Source organism: Talpa europaea, assembly GCF_964194135.1.
Source record: "Talpa europaea genome assembly, chromosome: 14".
Taxonomy (NCBI): Eukaryota; Metazoa; Chordata; class Mammalia; order Eulipotyphla; family Talpidae; genus Talpa; species Talpa europaea.
In genome coordinates, this window is record NC_140082.1 from 92,627,885 (window position 1) to 92,643,556 (window position 15,672).

The following is a 15,672-nucleotide window of genomic DNA, read 5'->3' on the forward strand; positions in this document are numbered from 1 at the left end:
CAAGCGAGGCCGTGTCCCAGCAGCACCTACGCCCGGTCTGCGTCCCGCCGGGGAAGGTGCGCGTGGCCCGCTACCTGCGGTGGCGCTGCACGCTGAGCGGGGGAGTGCGGCGCAAACGTGAGCAGCAGGCGCAGGGCCCCCACGGCCGCGGGGCCCCGGACTGCGGGCCGTGCCGGACGGCGGGCTCTTGCGCTGCGCGTGGTGGGCTCCGTGCTGCGGCTCTTTGTGAAACAGAATTCAACCACCACCAAGAAGCGTGAGCGTGAAAATCACCCACAAGGCCGCCCCGCGAGACGCTGCCCATGGCACGGGAGCTCCCCCACTTTCTCTGTGCACGTCCACACCCCCTGCCCACGACGTGTTCGGAGGGTCCCGGTGAGCACAGACCCGCCCGCCTTTAGGGAGCGGCTGCCCCACCACCTTCCCACCAACCGGGCGCAGCTGGGAACCTCCCCCCTGGCGGTGAGATCCCGCAGAAGGCCGGGCGAGACTTAATAAGGCCTGAATGAGCTTATTAGAGGCATCTGGCGACGGCCTGGTGCTCCTAGCAATTTGCGCCACGAAGCAGCTCACCTTCCACGCGGCTGGAGCGCGTCCACGTGCAGACGAGCGTGGAGGGGGCACGCCCGCTGGGCCGGGCTGGCTGGCCCGCAGCTGACTCGAGCCCTGCCCTGGCCACTTCCCCGCCCTTCTCCGCACCTGCAGCTGAAGACCTGCGGGTGAAAGTGGGGGTAACCTTCGCCTCGGCCGAGCTCTGAGCAGTGGGCCTGGGTGCTGGCTGCTCCCGAGCGCTGCCTGTCGTGTGGGCACCGCTGTGGCCCGTGGCAGGCGAGCGGGGGAGACGCTGCCATTTCTCAGCCCTGGGAGGGGGCAAAGACTTCGTCTCCCGGGGGGACTTACAGGCAGCACGAGCACCAAGAGGCCAAGGAGCCCTTCCCCGCTCGGGGGCAGAGGCTCAGGGGACACAGATTTGACTCCCCAGGGACTGACCCATGGCCGGGCCCAGGAGGGCTTTGCCGCTGGGCTGCCCCGTGGGCAGAGGCTGCCTTACAAGGGGCGAGGAGACGGCCTCGCACGGACATGGCCCGGGCTCCAGCCCCAGACAAGGCCGGGCCTGCCTTTGCGCTGCGTCCAGCCGCGGTGTTTGTCAAGCGGGAGCCCTTTGCCCGGAGCCTCGAACTAGCCACTCAAGGTGGACGAGGAGAAACGGGGGCTGGGGGAGGCCGAGAAGCCGGCGCGCCGGGGCTTGCAGCTGCGTGGGGCCGCGGCCGGCACCGGACACCACCGAGGAGGGCTCCGATGCCAGAAACGACTCTTGTTCCAAAAGGAAAAGGGAGAAGAGGCCGGAGTCAGAGGAGAGGGTGCCAGCCCGAGGCCAAGAGCGGCGCCCGCCCCCCGGGGAAGGGGTTGCCAGGGGGAGTTTCCCTTTGCAGGCCTTTCCCGGGAGGGGCCGGCGTCAGGGACAGCAGCAGGTCAGGTTGCTGTCCCGCCTCGGGCACGTGACCCGGGCAGGCTCCTCGGCCCTGGGCGCCTCCTCTCGGCCGCGTGGCTGGAGCTTGCCCTACCTGTCCGATGGGTCCGGGAGCCCCGCGCGTGAAAGCGTTTGGGAGTCCCGAGTGTTTGAGTGTTTTCACACCTGCGAAGCCGCCTTGTCACAGATCCTTTCAGGACGAGGCTGGTGAGAGGGACGGGGTGGGGGAGCAGCCGGGACGGCAGCCAGGGGCCCTGCAGCACAGCGAGCTCCACACACACCTCGCGAGGCGGCGGCAGCGTCTGTTCCAGGAACTGACCCGAGCGGTGGCTCCAGCCGCAGGGGGCAGCGGGCAGGGCGGGGCTGGCTCCTGCGGTGCAGGGCAGGCAAACGATCTGTTGGTCTACTAGAGAGGAGCCTCTGGGGGGGGGGACGCTCCCGCCCCTGCAGGCTGTGTTGGGGGCCCCAGGGAACCCGCAGGGCTGGGGGGGCCTCTCTCTGGGAGCCAGGCAAGGCAGGCAGGGGCCAGGGCCACCCCGGGCTCCCGCTGCGGCTTCAGCCCAGCCTGGCATTCAAGCCCCAGCCTCTGACCCCGCCCCCCCCCAGTGCCAGCCTCTGCCCCCCACGGCGACCCCACCAGGGGAGGGGGGAGGGGCCGCAGAGCTGGAGGGGACCCAGCTGGCGTCCAGTGGAAGAGCCGCCCTAGCCGGCCTGCTTGCATCACCAGGGCCTTCCCGCAGCCCTCGCTGGCAGGGAGGGGGAGGAGGGTCAGCTCCGAAACCCCCCCCAGGCCCAGAGCAACCTGATCCAGCAGGAAACGGGCCTCCAGCCAGACCAAGCCTGGGCCCTGAGCACCTGGAGCCTTTGTTCCCTTTATTCCCGCGGCAAACTTTCCCAGGCACCTGCAGCAGCCCCAGGAGCACCTGGGCCAGGAAGAGGCTCCCGGCAAGGGGCTCCCACGGGATCCGGTTCTCCCGCCACAGGGAGTGGCCGGCTCGTGACCTGGGGGCGGCCTCGCCGGCCCGTAACAGCAGCAGCAGCAGCCACTCAGGAGTCCTGCTGCGTGCCAGGCGCCGGCCCAGGCCTCACCGCGAGCCTCCAGGCGGGCACGAGGTTATCATGCCCATTTTATAGACCAGGACGTGAGGCCCAGAGGCAGAGTGGCCCACGCAGGGCACGGTGAAAGGAAGTGCAAGCAGCGTGGGCTCTGGAATCCCGGCCCGCCGGACTCCACGACCTGGGGCGAGGCTGGACATTCTCCCAAGCCTGTCAGCTGGCCCCGACCTCGGAGGAACCTGCGTCCGGCACGGGAAGGCACAGCCTCTGGTACCCCGGCCCCAGCGCCTCCCCCCACAGCTCCGTGGCCTTGGGCGGCGGCCATCGCCGAGCCTCCTGCCGAGAATCCGACCTCCGAGCCGAAGCCCAGCGCTCTCCTGGGAGGAGCGTCTCCCCAGGGACACGGACACGCCCCACACCCCCAGGAAGAGGCCACATCACAAGAGGCTGTCCTGTCACCTTCCACAAGACAGCAGAGAAACACAAATAGGAGAAGCAGCCTGAGGGCCGTGGCGCTCGAGACAGGGGCTGGCGAGTTTCTCAGACGGGAGCTCAGAGCGCAGCTCGGGCCAGGGCCTGACTTAGGGGCCCTCACCCCACGCGGGGCCGGGGGGGTGACGCCACCACAGTGGCAGGGACGAGATGGCAGCCGTGGGCTCCCGCCAGGTGTGGGGAAGAGCCTCTGGGACTTCAGCCAAGACACGCCCCACCATACGCACAGCACACAGCGTGCACCACACACACCGCACACATGTCCCACACGCACACCCCACACACACATCCCCCACACACACCCCCATCCCCCACACCCCTCACACCACACACATTCCCCCACCCGCACCACACACGCCACACACCCCACCTACACCCCCCACCCCCCACCCCCCACCCCCCACCCCCCTGCTTTCCCTGTAAAGCAGCCAGGATCGATCCAGGTCTTGTTATCGGGAAGTGCGGCATGTCGGTCCCTGTTCCGGCCTCGGGGCGCCAGCGGGGGCGGCCTGCCCGCTGAGGGGGTCCAGGCAGCCCAGCTTGTCCCCACGCCTGTGGCTGCTCCTCTCACCCATCTTTTGGGATCGACCACTCGGTCGCGCCTCCAAATCTACCCTTGCGGAAGGGGATGCCAGCCAGCCCACCCCACGGCCCGGCCCCGGCCCCGGGCCCAGGGGAGGAAGACCCCCCGGAAACCGAGCCGGTCGGGGCTTCCACCAGGGTGTCACACCGGGGCTGCAGTGGGCAGTGCTGGGCCTTGGGCCGGCCGATAGCCACTTTTGGGGTGGCAAAAGCCTGTTTGTGGGGGCAGGGGATGAGGCGGTCAGAGAGCAGTGGGGTGCAGGGCAGAATGCGGGTTATCAGCGCCGTCCGCTCGCGGCTGGGGCTTCCCGCCTGGCCTGGGGGTGCAGCCTGGGAGCCACCCCCCCCCCGCCTCCTGCCCCATCGGCCTGCCCGGCCCGGCGCCCGGGGTGACACGCAGCCGTCCACGGGAGGATGGCACCGGCCGGCCCCGACCGTGCGGCAAGTGACAGCGGGAGGCAATCCGGGCAGTGACGCTGGAGACGGGCCTCACCTCCGTCCCTCACGTCAACAGGACTCGCTGAGCGCCGTGCCAGGCTCGGCAGTGGGCGCTGCGGACAGCGCCGTGGGCGAGAGGGCCGGCGCCCTTCCTCGCCTGGAGGAAACAGAGGGCCGTCCCAGGCTGGCTGCGGGAGGGGAGCCGGCTCGGCAGAGGCGCGGGAGAAAGCGTGACTACAGACAGAGGCGAGGGCCCGGGGCTGTGCCCTGAGGGCCCCCGCCCACCCGTGGGCACTCAGCAAGAGCTCACCCCGCGGGGGCGGGGTGAATGGGGCCGGCAGGTCACTGAGCAGCGAGAGAAGAGCTGCTTTCAGGGAGGGTCCTGGGGGAAGGGGGATGGGAGCCCACCGCAGAGGGTCCTCTGGAAAGTGGGCCCCGGTGGGGGCCCCACGGCACCAGCCAGGTCTGGTGGGGCCGGGCAGCCGCCCATGCGGAGCAGCCCCCCAGGCTGGGCGGCCCCCGCTCTGTTGTGGCTGCCACACCCAGGCTCTCCAGGCCTCTCCAGGCAGGCCCCGCCCCGAGCCCTCACCAGCAGGGCAGCCACCAAGGTCATGCCCCAGACACGGCGCCCGCTCCGGCAGCTGCCAGCTCAGCAGGCCCGCCCCGTGGTTATGCACACCTCCCGCCCACGCCCCTCACGCAGCCGGCCACGGCGTCCCCCGGGACAGCGGGCCTGAGCCCCGAGTCCTGCTGTGGAGGCTCCAGCTGGACACTGGACACCGCTGGACGGGGGGGGGGGCCCACCGCTGGCACCCAGCCCCGCGGGAAGCCACGCCCTCTCGAGGCGGGGAGCCGCGCGGCACCTGGGCCTTCCCGGCTGCCCAGAACATCCACCTTCACTTTCGTTTTGTGGTTTTGTTTTTTAAATACATTTCTGGGAAGTCGAGCACAGGTCATTTAAGCGAGGTGGGGGTGCCGGGAACCTGCAGGCAACACCTCCGGAAGAAGCTGCTTTCGGTGCTTTGCTGCCAAGAGCAGCTTCTTCTGCCCCAGCTCACGTTTTCCTGCAGAGGCAGGTCTGACCCGGCTGGGCGGGTCGCAGGCGGCTGCCGGGGTCTCCTCCCGCGGTGGTCAGCGGACAGCGGTCCGCCGGGCGCCTGTGCTCACAGTCTGGGCGCTTCACCTGGACGGCACCTGTTTACCGCGGCTGAGCCTCGGTGCCCAGCCGTGACTCACGCAGGCACTTCTGTCCGCTACGAGACGCCCAGCGCTCGTCCAGGCGGCGGCTGCTGCTGCTGGTGCTTGGGGGGGCCTCGAAACTTCAGGACAGACCCTGACCTCCGGGGCCTGCATCCACCTAGACACGGCACACACGCCACACATGGGGGACAACACGTGTGTTATACGCCACACGCACCAAAGCATGTGTGCCATAGCATGGACACAACATACAGCACATGTGACATGTCACACACGGCATGTCACGGACACTTCACACACACCACAACCTGTGTGATGCACCAGATAGGCCACACGCAAGGCACATCAAGACACACCACACACGAGACGGCACGGACACGAGGTGCGTGGACATGCCTCGCGTACAACGCACGCGTGACAAGGCCGGACGCCTGCGGGCGGTGCAGTGGGAGGAGCTGCCCAAGGCCGGGGCCTGGGCAGCGGGCGGCAGGGAGGCCATAGCACCCCCACATCTTTGCAGACGCACCCACCATGCCCAGGCACAGGCCCCGGAGCCCCTCCTCGCTGCTCCAAACCTGCCAAACACCAGGCTCTGCTCCCACCTTCCCGCTTCGGCCACGGGGACGTGGGTGGACGGCTCGCTGCCCCACCGGAAGCTGTGCCTGGGGCGCTGTACCCCCTACCAGTTTCGGTGGGTTAGGCCTTTGCCAGCCCTGCCTCGATCTAGAAGGCAGCAAACTAGGTCCTGGTCCCTGAGCCAGGGGCTTCTACTGGCAGGTGCCAGGCACCCTCCCTCTGCTGGCGCAGCCCCGTGGGCGGGACGGGGCCTCTGTGCCGGGGCACAGCATGCTTGAGGCTGCCCTCCACGCAGGTTGCGCTGAGGAGACGCTGCACGGGAGGGGATGCCGTTATGATGCCGTAGCTGCCAAGACCGAGGCCATCGGAGAAGCAGCTGGGTGCAGGGCCGGGGTCTCCACGCGCCCGGCCACTGTCCACTCGTGATCTTTCAAAAGCCAGACAGGCCGACTCACGCACAGACGGCGCAGCACCCGGGAGCCACGGGCTGGAACGAGGCGGGAACCAGAAAGTTGCTCAGTGAACCAAAGCGCTGGGACGGCGGGTGGAGAACCCCCGCGCTAGCCACCCGAGCCTGGCCTCCTTGGGACTCTCTGTCTGGGAGCCCAGCACACTTTTAAGCGCAGGGTCTGCAGCCCCTCTCATGGCCACGGGGCCCCGGCACTGACCTCACGCTGGGAGCGGCCGGGGCTCACCGTGCTTGGATTGAACCATCAGGACCCAGAGGGACTCCGTGACCCGCTCCTGCCGGCCACCGCTCAGCTCCTGGGCGCAGGGCGGGGGGGGGGGGCATCGCCTGGGGTCTCGCTCTTCGAGGAAAGACCTACTCAAAGCCCTCATCAAGCGGGACCTTCGCTGCACGCGTAGCTGGGGTCCTTGGGAGGTCGGTTGATGGGGCACCCCACGAGGACAGCGGGGGCGGGGCACAGGTGTGGGGGACTGTGGGGGGGGCGGGGCCCTCACCAAAGCGTGTTGTCAGACAAGGGCTCCTCAATTCTCGATGGGTCTTTCAGGAGGAAAGCTGGGTGCTCCTGTGGCTGAGGGGCTGCTGGTTTGCCTCTCCCGAGAGCCTTGCCTGCGCGCTCTGCTCACCTGCCGGGCTGCGGTTGGTTTGGGGTGCAGCTTCTTTCCTCCTCTCTGACCCCCCTTTCAGGCCTTGCTTCCGGCCCAGAAGGCAACCGGGCAGTTCCAGGCGGGAGCGTCTCTCCTTCTTTATAAGTCACCCGCTGCCCTTCCCAGCCCCTTCCCTCTCCCGCCTCCTGCAGAGACCCCGGCCGGCCTTCGCAGCCTGCCCTGCAGCGGCTGCAGTGTGGACGCAGTCCTGCCCGCCGCGGTGCCCGCAGAGGGCAGGGGCTTTCTGGGAGCACTTTGGCTAGAGAAGGGGCAGGCAGGGGTGCTGGCCAGACGCGGAGCCTCATGTTGCCCGAGCCCCCAAGCCGCTGCCAGGGCCCCTCCGGCTTTTGTGCAGAGATCAGCTGGCCTGGCTCCCTGCCGTGTCTGTGCAGCTCCTGCCGCTTGGACCCAAACATTCCACCCACGACTTTGTCTCAGGAGGGAGACCCGTCCGGGACGTCGCTTCGCCCTTCTCCGACGTTAAGGATTTGGGGCAGATGGGGTCACGCGTTTCTTCCCGGCCGGTCACGGAGGCTCCTATTCCTCTGCAGGCCGAGGGGTGGCTTCCGGGGTGTGGCGAGGCACATGGATGCAGGCGGAGGGGAAACGGTGGGGGGTGTGCGCCTCACCTGCGGGGATGAGGGACCCGCCTCTGCCCTGCGGGGGTTTGCGCCTCAACCCCCTGGGAGGCGGGGCGCCTGTTTCAGCTCCCAGCGGGACAGTGAGACGGAGCCCATCGTGGGCTCCCGGGGACGGGGAGACGCCGCAACAGAACCAGGAAAACCGGGAGTGACCATGTCGTCTCCAGTGCCGCTGGGATTTCCCCTCATCAGCGTAAAGACTGATGTCGTGGCTCGGGGACTTCCTTCCCTCAAACAGGACAGACGACCCCGGCTGGGTGACCAGGTCGCGCTAGTTTCTGAACTCCGCGGGGCGCCTGCCTCGGGCGGGCGCCTCCGATCCCTGAATACCTGGCAAGCGACTGTGAGCCGCCTGGGTCAGCGCCGGCCCGCCGGGCCCGGGAGACCTGCGCTCGCCTGGGTCTCCATCAACACCTGCCCCCGGCTGGCGGCAGAGCGCGGCGGCCGCTGCAAGACGGGTGCGGGCCGTGGAGGCCTGGCCGGCCCGGGACGTCTGTGCCTGTGCCACGAGCCAAGGTCGGCCTGGCACGGACCAGCCCACTCTGGCTGCCGGGACTCATCTCCTCCCTTGATAGGGCTCCCCAATCACCCCTTTCATCTTGCACTGCCCTCTGGCTTGATGTTGGAAGTTCCCACTTTCTTCCTTAATGGCCTTCTGACCCCGGCCAAGGCATCTTCCCTTGTAACTGTTCAGAGCCCACGGCCGTGACCCAGCACCCACTCCCGGAGGCTGGGAGGTAATTAGCCCCGGCCAAGGGGCCTCATTTCAAGCCGCCAGGCGCTCACCCACTCGCCCGTCACCCACCGGCCTCTCCAAGAGCCGCCTGCCCCCTGGAGGCTCCCGCTTGCCCGGAGGCCCCTCCGGGGGGCCGCCCCTGGCACCCCCCACCCCCCCTGCAGCCAGCAGCTCTCTTATTCCATCTTCTCACCCGGAGCAAAACTAAACTCCTTTGAAGTGTCCTCCCTGGGGTAGTCAACGACAGCTGCTTATCCCCCGACTAGGAAAAGTCACGCAAGCTCGTGAAAGGACATGTAGACAATCCAGCTAAGTAGGAAGATGAAGTGAAGGAAACTCACCCGGCTCCTTCCTGAGCTCAGGCATCGGCGCCTCGGGGCGCTCTTCTCACGGGCCTCACGCCTTCTCCTGCGTGTCCTTTGCCGTCAGAGCTCTGGGTGCTGCATCTCGTGGGCTGACCGAGGCCGCTGCAGCAGCTGTGGATGTGCCCCAGGTTTCAGCCCTGGGGCGTGCCTTGGGGGGCAGGGTACGGAAGTAGCGAAGGGGTGCTCTCTCGCTTTCACTTCATGCACTTAAAAAGAACCCCCAAAGTGTAACCCTTGCAGAGATTCTCACCTCAGGGTCTTTAATCCTGACATTCGCAGTTTCCTAGTGAGGACAGACAGACGCTTCTGTGACCACGAAGACATACCTCGTGGCCATGGGCTGCACTGTGGCCCTCAGAAGCCGCACGTCGAGGTCCCGACCCCAGAGCCCAGAAGGTGCCGTATTTGGAGAGCGTCTGGAAAGTGACTACGAGATAGCGGGGTCTCTGGCGTGGCCCGCATCTAATGGGCCTCATGAGAAGTGGGGTCCTTATGAGAAGAGGTTGGGGCACGGGCGCTCGCAGGAGACCATGGGGGACTAGGGAGCGGGGGGTGCCCGCGAACGCACGGCCTTCGGGAGTGTGGCTGGTGGCTGTGCGGGGCGCTCCAACCCTCTTCACCCAGGGGGTCAGGACAGAGAGAAGGTGAGGGCGAGCGGACGGCAGGCTCCGCAGGACAGGCTGTCGCACCGGGGTTCAGGCAGCCCCTCGGAACTTTCTTTCCAGCTGAAGTTGGTGCCTCTGCCTGTGGGCAGGGCCAGAGGGCCCCGCGGGGCAGAAGCCGGACGTGTGCCCACGGCCGCCACCAGCACTTGCTGAGGCTGGGAGGCCCAGGCCAGGTCTCCCGGCCACTGCGACGGCCTGCCCGGGGGGGCGGGGACGGGAGGGCTGGTTCTTGGTCAGAAAGCTCTCGGAGGGAGAGGCGTGTTCGGCCTGGCGTGTCTGGCCCGCCAAGCCAGCTCTGAGTCTCCGGATGAGCCCCTTCGGGAGTCAGGGCGACCAGGCCCCCCAGAGGTGCGCATGGGTGAGCTCCTGGGGGCGGCGGCTCCGGCCGCGCCTCGCCAGAGCCCGACCACCAGCGGCGGTCACGTCACGGCGCCAGACCCGTGTTTCTCAGCCCGGTCCAGGCGCAGCTTCGAGGGAGCAGCGAGCTGTGCAGAGCTGCTTTACCCCCCTGTGGTGCAGTGAGACCGACAGGAGCGTTTTCAGTGACGGTGGCAGAGCCGGACCCCGGGCCCCGGGGGTCCACACGCAACGCGGCTGTGAGGCTGCCACACTCGCTGGGGAGAGCCGACCGCAGGGAGGACTAAGGTCCGCGGCGCCCCCACCCCTGGGAACACCCCTCTCCCTGGCTGGGGCCAGTCGCCCCTGGGGCCCCAGCTTCTGCTCCGGGCCCCACATGCACCTGCTCTCCTGCTGGACTCAGAGCCATGAGCAGCTGAGCGCCTGCCCACATGCAGGCACTTGAATCAAAAAATCCTGCTGGGGGCCCCCTGGTGGCCTAGGGGTTCAGTCTCAGGCTATCACCCTCAGGGCCCGAGTCCATCCCCAGCCAGGGGCTGACCCCCGTCTTCCCGCTGCTCCCCTCAGCAGCGTGAGATCCGCCTGATCTGTTCCCCACGCTGTCTCTGGGGAACCCTCTCACTCCCACAGCCTGGACTACACCCCAGTTCTACACACACACACACACACACACACACACACACGAATAAAGCCCCTGCTCCGGTTACAAACACAAAGAGGCAATTTTGGAAGCGTCAGGTCAGCGGGGCCCCTGCCCGCGCCCACGGAGCGAGAGAGAAGAGGCTGGGAAGGTCGAAGGGCAGCGTGGCTGGGCTGCGAGGGGCCCAGGAACCTGCGGGGCCTGAGCCCGAGGACCCACGCAGAGCAGACGGGCGGGGGCGTCACCGTCAGGGGGAGGTGACGCGGGCCCAGGCGACCGGCAAGAGGAATGACGCGCCCCAAGGAGGCGCTGGTGTCGTTGGCGTCGTCGGGGCTGGGTCGGGGCAACAAGGCAGGCTGGGCCCTGGCCGTCCTCCGAGCACAGCAGGGCACAGGGCCGGCCCTCCCTGCACCTCGGGCCTCTGCGGGAAAAGGCTTCCAGAACGTTCACCGTGGGGCTGTCTGTGTTGGTGAACAACCTTCCCCACGTAGGGACAAAACGGACGACAGGGCGAGCAGCGGCCGCTGACGTGACCTGTGGGGAGCGGCCCCTCGCCGCTCAGCCCTCTCCCCTTGGCACTTGGGACCTCGGTGTGGGAAGCGGGTGGCCGAGCCCCGCGCCCCTGCCCCGGCTCTCACAGAAGCTGACCGGGTATCTAGTCGGTGGGGGTCAGGTCCAGCGGGCACCAAGGCAGGCCCCTGTGCCCTCCCTTGGCTCTGGCCCCTCCTGTCAAACAGGGGCGCAGCAGCCTCTGCCCCGCGGCTCAGGGAAAGGGGCAGTGAGCAGGAGCAGGCCAGGTTCCAGACCCACTCAGGTGAGCTGGTGGTTCGGCCCGCGGGCGATGGCCTCAGCAGGTGTTGGGCCCCCACGTCTCGGCCTCGGGGCCTCTGCCTGTGTCTATGGCAGGACACTCGGAGCCGCCCCTGGCCCCCGCGATCCCGTGCTGAGATGACGGTACTTTGAATCGACTGGTCCTGCTAATAAACTTATTTTTGTATTTATAGAAAAGTTGAAAACTAAATTAAAAAACAAAAAAATAGGGCCTCCCCTGGTGGCGCAGTGGTTGAGCCTGGGCTGTGAAGCTGCCCGCAGCCTCTGCAGCGCGGGTTCAATCCCCGGGCGCCCGTGAGGGTCCCCCATGGCGCGCAGACCTCTCCTGCCGCCCGCTGCTCCCCTCGGCAGTGTCCTTCGGTCCTTCTGCCTGCTCTGCTCCCCGCTCTGGCCCTGGTGAATCCTCTCACCCTCCCGCGCTTCTGACTGTACCCAGTGCATGTATAAACAAAACAAACAAACAAATAAATAAATAAATAAAATAACAACAACAACAACAACAAAAAGAATGAATAACCAACAAGAAACAGCAGAGAAGAAAAAAAAAGAAAAGCTGCGGGCAGCTCCTTGGATATTTAAACGACGCCTGTGGCCGGCACCCGCGTGTGTTGGCCAAGGCTGGCTTAGAAGACGTCCGGCAGGCCGCAGCGACTGCACCCCTCTCAGTGCTGGGGCAGCCTTTGTGCTGCTCCCCCTCTGCTTTGGCGGCAAGATCTGCTTCCCTGTCACCTCCACCGAGCGCCCCTAATCTTCCTGTTCGTCTTCCTCACACCCAAGACCTCTCCGGGGGCCTCCCCGGTGGCGCAAGGGCTTAGGACACAACCTATGAAGCAATGTGTGGCCTCTGCAGCACAAGTTCGATCCCTGGCCAAGGAGCTACCCACATGGCGCGGCAGACCTCGCCTGTCTCCCTGCTGTTCCCCCTCAGCAGCGGATTTCAGTCCATCGGCCTGTTCTGCTCCCCACTCTGTCTCTGGGGAGTCCTCTCACCCCCCACACCTCTGGCCTGCACCCCAGCTCTTGTGTGCATACATAAATAAATAAATCTTAAAAAAAAAAGACCTCTCCAGGGGTGCACACCCACACCCACACACACACACACACACACACACACACACACGCTTGCACACGGCTCAGGATTCCACACAGGCATCAACTCTCCAGGCACAGACCCTGGCCCAAGGGTGTCAGGCTGAGTCCTCCCCTCCTTGCTGCGCTCTCTGCAATCACGACTGTTGACCCCTTGGGCCCTGCTTGTGGGAGGCCCGATCCGTGACTGGGGCAGACGGACCCGCCAGGAGGGGCTGTTGGCCGGCTGCCCGGAGGCTGCCCAGAGGGGCCCTGCCCCTGCCAAATCACCCTGGGGGCCCGGGTCTGCCTTGGCCTGGCAGCTGGTGGAGAGGAGACGCCAGTTTCGGGGCCTCGGACCACTCGCTCACTCAGGAGACCCGTGCCGGCAGCAGATGGCCGGTCTCCGCGCGGCTCGCGGGGAGCAGCTGCGTTTAGGAAACATCTCCGTCGGCCACTTTGGCTGAGGATGAGGTGCCAGGGGCTGGGGGGACGGAGGCGGCTGAGCACACGAAGAACCGACCAGCTTCGCAGGGTCATTCACAGGAAAGGGACCCAGGGAGAGAAGATGGGAGGGTCGGGGATAGAAGGGGGCCCCACAAAATGGGGGGACCTCAAGCCTGGAGGTGTCAGGAAGAAGTTCCCAGCGTGGGGACTCTGAGGCCAGACGTAACATTCACCGCCGAGCCCGTCTCTGCGTCAGTGAGCAGCGACCTCGCCCCATCCCTGCACGCGCCTCCAGGACCCCGGTGTCCCCGCTAAACACCCACGGGCCCCGCAGCCGGGCACCCCCGCCGCTGTCCCCCTCCTGGGCCCACGCTCCAGCCGCCTCCTACGGGAGAGATGCCCCGTGCCGGTCCTCCGGGACGGCTCGCGTCACGCGGCACAGCCCCGGGGCCCGTGGGGCCGTCAGGGGTCTGTGTTCTTCCTTTCCGAGGCTGCGGGCGGACACTCTGGGGGACCCTGGGGCGCCCCGCCTTTCGTCTGTGGGGAAAGATGCTGCTGTGGACACGGGGTGCCGTGGCTGAGGCCGCCCTGCCGCGCCAGGCCCACGCCCAGATGTAGACTTAGGGTCAGACGGACGCCCCAGTTGTGACTGTCCCGGGAGCCTCCGCACTGCTCCCCAAGGAGGTGGGACGCGTCCACACCTCGCCAGCCGCGCAGGGGCGCTCGGGCTCAGCTCCCGGCGGCACCGGCTGCTCCCGCGTTGCTCTGGGACGGGCGCCAGCCCGGGGCCTCCGCCTGCGCCTCCTCGGGCCTCCGCGGGTCCTGGAGGCCCAGCCGCGGGCTCCGCCGCCTCGCGGGGGGTCATTTCTCTTGTGCCGTGGGGGTTCCCGGCCTGTGGCTCCCCGTGCCCCAGCGTCCCTTCGCCCTCGTGGCCGCCTCCCAGTCTCCACACGCCTCCGTCCTCCTGCTGCTTCTTCACGGCCGTGATGCCGAGGGTGACGCTGCATCTGCTGTCCGGAAGCTCCGTCCCGTGTCCCGTGCTTTGCTCTAAGAGTTTTACTGTCTTGGCTCTTACGTTTGGGTCTTGGCATCTTTGGGGGTGGTGTCTGTGCGAGGCTGCGGGGCGGGGCCCCCTCTGTCCCCTGGGCATCCGTCCCCCAGGGCCTGGCTCGCCTGTCGGGATCATTTGGCCAAAGACGGGAAGGCGAACGTCCGGGTCCCTCCCCCTGGCCGACCCGTCTCTGCTCTAGCAACAAACTTGTAATTTCTTTTTTTCAAGGTTGATTGATTTATGCACCAAGGGGTGGGGTATGAGATGCGGGGGGTGAGAGGACTCCCCAGAGACAGAGCGGGGAGCAGAACAGGCAGCTCGACTAGAATCCACTGCTGAGGGCGCAGCGGGGAGACAGGCGAGGTCTGCTGCGCCCTGTGGGCTGCGCCCTGGCCAGCCGGGATGGAACTCGAGCTGCAGAGGCTGCGGATGGCTCCATGGTGCCTGCTCAACCCCTTGCGCCACCGGGGAGGCCCAACAAACGTGTAATTGCCAGCTTTGGAGGATGTTTTAAAATCAGGACCTCTACATTTCTTCTTCTTCTTTTTATTTTTTTTGAGATTGTTTAGGCTATTCAGGGTCCCTTGAGATTCCGCTCGAATTTTAGGCCAGATTTTCCTATTTCAGCAAAAAAACATCCTTGGGACTTTGCCATCCTCGGGCGTTTAAGACGGAATTTGTGACCTGCCCTTTGAAATGACAGCTTTGCCGCCACATTCACACCCCAACGCTCCCTTCCCCCCCACCCCCCCACCAGCAGAGAAACCCCCAGGAGAGGCCAGCAGCGGTGGGGGAGGGGGCCGGGGAGCGGGCAGTGCAGGCCCCCGCCAGGGGGGCTGCCACACCGGCCTTCTCGTCCCCCGACAGGGGCGGTGCAGGCCCGTGGGCGGGAGCGGGAGGGGATTCAACTCGGACCTCAAAGGCCAGGCCGCTGGCTGGCAGGCGGGTGGCGGCCCGGACACAGCGGCCCTGCCTGGGCGTCACTCGGGGCAGACCACCCCCGGGCCGGGTGGAGGGGGGCCGTGCAGCCCCGCACGTGTGGGTCGCGGCAAGGGGTGCTGTGGGGCTGCCCCCCACCCCCAGGACCCTGGCTGTGGGGGTGAGAGATGCCCCCGGCCGGGCCCTGCGGCCGCCCTCCCTGGGGAGACACCGCCACCTTCTGGCTGTCTGTGAACGGCCGCCGCCGGCTTCCGAGGAGAACAAGGCTGACAGGCTCCTCTTCTCCTGGGGACCCCTCAGCGTCCTGGTCAGAGTCGGGGTGGGCTCCCCCTCCCCAAGCTCCGCCCACCGGGCAGACCTCCCCGGGAGCCCGCGTGGCCTCATTCCCAGGGGGCGCACCCCGGGGCCCTGAGGCTGCTGTGAGGCGTCAGGGCACCCTCGGGCACAGTCCTCCCCGCAGCTTCTGTTTGACATCAGTGGGGTCCCCCAGCCCTTCCCCAGCTGCTGTTCCCCTCAGCGCCCTTGCTGTAACCCCGGAACCGCTCTCTCCAGTTTCTCGGCTGTTCTTCTCCCTCCGCCTCCAGGGCCTAGTTCGCTCTCCCGCCTGGCCCTCGGGGTAGCGGGAGCCCTCTCCCCGGTCGCCTCAGGCTCAGAGCAGAAGCCCCCGCCTGTCCACCCGCAAGCGGGGGGCACCAGGTGGCCCCGCTCGCCCCCCAGCCCTGTCGCCCAGGCCCACGGGGAGCCCCTGGTGCCCCGCTGACTGGCTTCGCGCCTGGGACTCCAGGGCGCGTGGAGGTGCCCCGGCCTTGCCCAGGGACACCTACAGGCCCTTCGGACTCGGAGGGTGGGCGGGGGGCTGCGAGGGGCTCAGCTTCCCGAGTTCACCGTGAAGACCGAGTCCTCTCCCCAGGGCAGGCTCCAGCACCGCCTCCCTCCCTCCCTCCCTCCCGGGGCGCTGGCTCTCAGGGGAGATGGGGGGCCGGGGCCTCCCAGCCCAGGAGCGA